At 41.6% G+C, this 6,993-nt stretch overlaps 1 long non-coding RNA gene across 1 annotated transcript; it reads left to right on the forward strand.

Moving 5' to 3' along the window:
- Nucleotides 1-272: 272 nt before the first annotated feature.
- Nucleotides 273-5,228, forward strand: LOC112068291 (uncharacterized). Its single transcript, XR_002893552.2, has 3 exons — nucleotides 273-518; nucleotides 4,118-4,222; nucleotides 4,337-5,228. It is a non-coding gene; the product is annotated as an uncharacterized lncRNA (long non-coding RNA).
- The last annotated feature ends 1,765 nt before the right edge of the window (nucleotides 5,229-6,993 follow it).

The following is a 6,993-nucleotide window of genomic DNA, read 5'->3' on the forward strand; positions in this document are numbered from 1 at the left end:
GGAAAATAATAGTTTCTCTCAACCATAGCCCAGTGGTGGCTGGTGCCGCTAGAAACTAAGAAGGCAAGATACCGATACTGTCARGTTTGTTCAGAGGCTTGTTAACAGGTTGGTTTTTATGTGACGTTAAAGTGCCTCACAAAAGACACAAGGTTGGTCAATTGTTGTTTTGTAGTCTGACGTCAAATGTTGGCAGAAAAACTGGCCTGGCAGGTCGAGCGTATCAATGAGTGTGGTGGGGAAGCTTGTTACCAGTAAACTTTTGTGTTGTAGCCTGTGATTCACAGCACACACCGGTGAGATGGTGAAAAAACTATTCTGCAGRCTTTTGCTTTTAGGTCTCTTATATTTCTCAGTGTATTTCTGGTACTTAAATGTTACTGAATCGAGTATGAATGCTTTGCTGTCCAGTTTGAAGGATAACCAAAGTGAAGATGGATTTAAAAAATCAGGAGTCTATTATAGAGTTATGCGCTTGCAGTCAGACTTCGGGAAAGAACAAATAATGAAAGAAAATAGTAAGTAATGTGCTGTATAACTTATAAATATGCAAATATATGGATATTCTGACACTACTATGATTATGTTTTTCAAAATCAGGTCACTGAAGACTGAAGACATTTGACAATAAGCTAAAGATGTTTTTAATGATGTTATTTCATGGCACATGTATGGCATTGTAAGCTAAAAGGCTATTGTTGATKAAATTATTTGATCATAGCTTTCATATAGCGTTATATTTCTTAACTCACATAGTAGACGTACATTAAATACATACATAGTGAATTTGGTATGACTAACAGGTATGAATGATGTAACATCATGATTCTCAGGTTACCCATGTGTACATTTCACGTTACCATACCTCCAAAATCACTTTGTTGTCACGCCTCCCTTGGAGGTCTGGAGAATTTTGTATTGTAAAAACGGTTTGAATGGTCCGCTGACAAGATTTTGATTGGATGCTACATTTTAAGAACCCTCCCCATATGCCCGTAGAAGGGGTGCTGTGTGTTATGTGGCGTCCCTTGAGAGGGCAGGAACAAGATGTACCGCGCATACGGAAAGTATTCACACTTTCATTTTCCCACATTTTGTTACGTTACAGCCTTATACCTAAAATGTATGAAAAAAAAAAAATCCTCATCAATCTACATACAATACCCTGTAGCTCCCTCCAGTAACCACGAGCACAACCGTTCATTGATTTTAACTGTCGGCTTTATTCTGTAGTTTTAGTCAGAATTATCACCTTCTGTGAGAACTATAAAGTAAATGAAAATACAGTTAAGCACACTCTTACAACCTTCTTGTCGTACGAGTGACTTATAAGCTTAGTATAACTCTGAAGCGCTTACATACATAAACAGTTTAGCCGGMGCTATAGCAGTAACGTTATCAGATTAAACACATGAACAAAGGAAAAATACCTCATTGGCTGCTTATTACAGAAGGGAGGAAATCAAAACTTCACACTTATTATTCCTGGCATGAATTCACGCTTCATCCTTAATTATTATAACGTTACCATCCTAACATACACACTTCAACCTTTACGAACTACACCCGAAGACATGAAAACGTAGCTAAAACAGCGCGGGATTGCCTTCACTCCAAAGGTGTGTTGCTACGATAATGATCCCCGTTACAACAGTTATTAAGCCACGTAGTTCGCTTGTCTTATCATTTCCCCCGCATAGCGAACACGTAAACAATTCAAACAAAAAACAACGACATAGACTTACAGGTTAATTGTCAGTTACATACCCCTAATGACAAAGCGAAAAGTTTTTTTAAAACATTTTTGCAAAAGTATTAAAAATAAAAACTGAAATACCTTATTTACATAAGTATTCAGACATGAGAGTGCAAAATTGAGCTGAGGTGCATCCTGTTTCCATTGATCATTCTTGACATGTTTCTACGACTTGATTGGAGTTCCACCTGTTGTAAATTCAATTGATTGGACATGATTTGGAAATGCACACACCTGTCTATATAAAGGTCCCACAGTTGACAGTGCATGTCAGAGAAAAAAACCAAGACATGAGGTCGAAGGTATTGTCCGTAGAGCTCCGAGACAGGATTGATCGAGCCACATCTGGTGAAGGGTACCAAAAAACGTCTGCAGCATTGAAGGTCCCCAAGAAACACATAGCCTCTATCATTCTTAAATGGAAGAAAGTTTGGAACCACCAAGACTCTTCCTAGAGCTCCCAGCCCGGCCAAACTGAGAAATCGGGGAGAAGGACCTTAGTCAGGGAGGTGACCAAGATCCCGATTGGTAATTCTGACAAAGCTCCAGAGTTCCAATGTGGAGATGGAAAACCTTCCAGAAGGACAAACATCTCTGCAGCACTCCACCAATCAGGCCTTTAGGTAGAGTGCCAGACGGAATTCACTCCTCAGTAAAAGACACATGACAGCCCGCTTGGAGTTTGCCAAAAGGCACCTAAAGGACTCTCAGACCTTGAGAAACAAGATTCTCTGGTCTGATGAAACCAAGATTGAACTCTTTGGGCTGAATGCCAAGCGCCACGTCTGGAGGAAACCTGGCACCATCCCTACGGTGAAGCATGGTGGTGGCAGCATCCTGCTATGGGGATGTATTTCAGCGACARGGACTGGGAGACTAGTCAGGATTGAGGGAAAGATGAATGGAGCAAAGTACAGATAGATCCTTGATGGAAACCTACTCCAGAGTGCTCAGGACCCCAGGTTGTGGCAAAAGTTTAACGTCACTTTTCTCCTGACCTGCAGTTGGGCCTCTAAGGGTTGAGTTCTCTACGCTGCGTCGCCCTCCAGAAGGTTGCTCTCAACATCCCCTTCCGCCATCGTGAAGAGCACCTCAAATTCTGGCTCCACTACCTCTATGTTATCAATCAAGCACAGTACAACACACATTTGGAAATGTAAAACTTAAATTTAACACTTACATTTAAGCACTTGAATGAAACACTTAGGGCCTGTTTCCAGGAAACAKATTAAGCCTAGTCCTGCACTAAATAGCTATTACAATGAAGATAATCCATTCAGCATGCTATTAAGACCAGAATTAGGCCTAATGTGTTTCCAGAAATATGGCCCTTAAATGACGAAGAGCCTGGTTCCTCTCTAGGTTCCTGCTATTTTAGAGMGCTTTTCCTAGCCACCGTGCTTCTACATCTGCATTGCTTGCTGTTTGGGGTTTTAGGCTGGGTTTCTGTATAGCACTTTGTGACATCTCCTGAATTTAAAAGGGCTTTATAAATACATTTGATTGGTTTACAGTAAGAATGCGGTCTCCACTAACACAGGAACATTGCTTTTAAATGTAATTCTGGCTACAACGCAGAACTTTAGCGCTACGGATTGAATACATCCCTAACACTTCTTCAAGTCATACCTTTGGAGGCACAGCACGACAGAACAGGAAACTATAATATATCTTAATATTGGACATTTAGCAAACACTTTTATCCAAAGTGACTTTGTCATGCATGCATAGATTTTGTTGGCCCCGGGAATCCAACCCACTATTCTGACATTGCAAGCTCCATGATCTACTCACTGAGCTGCAGTGGACCACCAAGGGAGAGCCCATCAAGTCCAACGCCTCAACCACTTGGCTAGTATATCTAGCATATCTGTATATCTGATTGAGCATATAGATTTTGATTGTCTTCGTCTCATCCATAGTTTACCCTATAATCAGTACTTTGGCGGTGTCCCATCGATGAGTAAAGAGCTGCATCGTGAAAATCAACGGCTTTCCGAGCAGCTACTGGGGCTGGGGTGGTGAAGATGATTACATTTTCAACAGSTCAGAAAATGTTTAACCTCATAAACATGTACCACATCGTAACTCTTGATCTTACTAACTTTTGCCTGCTCATAAAATCACATGATGCACACTGGATGATGTCATCAGTATCTCCGGATGATGTCATCGGAAACACATMTTTCACCTAACACTTATCTTTTCAACTACAAAACATAGAAACCTGCCGCTGTCTCATTATGTTGACATTGCGGTGGTGCTGGAGAGGATGCATTTTGTAAAAAAAAAAGGGTGATTCCCCCCCCCCCCTTTAAAATCAATTTCATCAAATTCCTTTCACTGGTCTTATTTCCATAGGGTGAATAACAGAGGAATGTCCATCTCTCGTCTGGACGGCGTAGTCGGAAAATGCCGGATGATCCATCACGAAAGAGACAAAAATAACAACGACAATCCTCAGAGGTATAAAGCTTTAGAACAACCGCATTCACCAAGTTCTCCCTCAAGTTTTGAACTACCACCCGTCCCCCAACTATACTCCAAATTTTGATGACAGTTGATTATTTTGCCCTGCAGGTTCAAGAGAATAGCTCATATGTTAAAGACGATGGATACCGATGGCCTCAACTCTCTCGAGTACGAAGTTGTCGCAGTTGAAAAGCATGACCTGTTCACAAAGATTACAGTAGATGTGGGGATGCCACCCAAAGATAAAGAAGACATGGACAAAGGATGAATGAGGAAGAGATGAACTAGCAGGGCCGGATTTTGGGCCCCGGGGCAAAACAGCGAATTTCCTGAAATTAAACACTATTTACACAGAGAACAGGAGATGATTGTGGACTACAGGAAAGGGAGGACAGAGTACGCCCCCATTCTCATCGACGGGGCTGTAGTGGAGCAGGTTGAGAGCTTCAAGTTCCTCGGTGTCCACATCACCAACAAACTATCATGGTCCAAACACACCAAGACAGTCGTGAAGAGGGCACGACAAAGCCTATTCCCCCTCAGGAAACTAAAAAGATTTGGCATGGGTCCTGAGATCCTCAAAAGGTTCTATAGCTGCAACATCGAGAGCATCCTGACTGGCTGCATCACTGCCTGGTACGGCAATTGCTCGGCCTCCGACCGCAAGGCACTACAGAGGGTAGTGCGTACGGCCCAGTACATCACTGGGGCTAAGATGCCTGCCATCCAGGACCTCTACACCAGTCGGTGTCAGAGAAAGGCCCTAAAAATTGTCAAAGACCCCAGCCACCCCAGTCATAGACTGTTCTCTGAACAGACCTGACTAATCGGTGTCTGTATGTAGCCTCACTACTTTTATAGCCTCGCTACTGTTTTTCACTGTCTTTTTACTGTTGTTTTTATTTCTTTACTTACCTATTGTTCACCTAATACCTATTTTGCACTATTGGTTAGAGCCTGTAACTAAGCACGTGACAAATAAACTTTGATTTGATTTGAATGTGCAGTTTGATCATGCTATTCTACACATTTTGCCATGATACTGAGAGAAAATGTTTCAGATTTAACGTTTTGCTATGATGCTGAGAGAAAATGTTTCAGATTTAAAGCTATTTTCCGGCAATTCTACATATTTGTCCATGGCTTATGACATGTTAATATGGTGTCTGGGGGGCCGCCGACCTCCAGTGGGCCCCCTGGGGGTTGGGGTCCCCGGGGCACATGCCCTGCGTGCCCGTTCGTAAATCCGGCCCTGTGATGAAGGCAGGAACCACCTGGAATGAGGTCAAGAAAACTGCCCAGAACAGAGTTAACTGGAGATGCACCGTTGAGGCCCTTTGCTCCACTAGGAGCTGAAAGAAATTAGTCAAGTAAGTGACGTCAAGGGGAGGCCTGTGTCAAAAGTGTATGTAAATGTCTGTTGTCACCTGTGCATACAGTACGAGAGGTGCTGAGTAAAGAGGGCAGCGCACAATCTATCTATTGCATTAACCAATAACCTATTGCAGAGGCTGCAGCAGTTATAATGCAACACTGTACAAAACGTAACATCTACTGACTGACTTAGTATGAATCTTTGAGGAGGTGTCATGATGTCCACCTACCAATTGGCACGTTTGTCCCTCTCAAGCTGCCCAATTGGCAGAGCTTTGTATAGTGCTGTCTTCAACTGCTTTCGCCGTAATTCAGAAATACAAGGTTCCAACTCTGAAATAACCCCTCTCCAAGTTCCAATTACAAATGGGAAAGTCTGAGATGATTTTGATACCCAAGTTTACGAGTTGTGACGTTTCAGCTCTGATCTTTCACCTTTTCAAGGAGCATTTGAAGGCAGCTTTACTTTTGGTTTACAAATACTGTATTTTTGCTCTACACTAGTGTACATCAAGCAAGGGCTATGGAATGTCAAGGTTTCAGAGATGCTTTTTGATATTGTTGTTGATCGAATGTGTTGCCTTTCCTCCTTTAAGTTATTTTCTCTGTGAAAATYGGAACTTTAATTTMGATTTTTGTTGTTGTTAATGGGCTATTATAGTGTGGCTACTGTGTGAGCCATGGGAAACTCCAACAAACAATTAGAAAATGTTCAACATTTCAAAATAAATACATTTGCCAGTTAATTTAATATCTGGTCATGATGATGTCATTTGTTTGRYGATGTCAGACCCCCCTAGCAGCTCTCCTCCTTCATGACCAAGAGGTCCATTCTGGTCTCCCTGTAGAGAAAGGAATGGGGGGGGGACAGATTTAGGATCTTAATTTGATCAATATTTTGTTGCTGAGAATTTTCCAGGAAATGCAAAACTTTGAGTTTTAAAAGGCTTCTAAAGTTTTCAAAAATGTGCCAACCCCTTCAAAAATGTCCATTAATTATAATCCACATAATAATTCACATTTGCTGTTGCTGCAGGATTWTTTYYCCTGCTGTTGCAAACTAGCTCAAATTAAGATCCTACATCTGTAGTATCTGTGTGTCATTATCTAGGTTTCCAGCCAATTGGCGACAGGTTCTAAATATTCTAAAATCTGCATAAAGAAAATAAGCACGTTTTCCCACCAGTGGTGTGTTTCCACCAAACAGACTTGTTTCAGATCAAATTCAGTACGTGATGACGTAGTGCACACAAAATGCACCTTTTCGTTTAAGTTTTCTTGTCCTGAATAAAAATCTAAAGTTCAATGTGTTTACATCGCATTTTCAACTCTWCCGATAGTTTTGTCACAAAAACTATTGCATTAAATAGCAAMTGTGCCTAGACAACAGC

The sequence above is a fragment of the Salvelinus sp. IW2-2015 genome, unplaced genomic scaffold (assembly GCF_002910315.2).
Source record: "Salvelinus sp. IW2-2015 unplaced genomic scaffold, ASM291031v2 Un_scaffold356, whole genome shotgun sequence".
NCBI lineage: Eukaryota > Metazoa > Chordata > Actinopteri > Salmoniformes > Salmonidae > Salvelinus > Salvelinus sp. IW2-2015.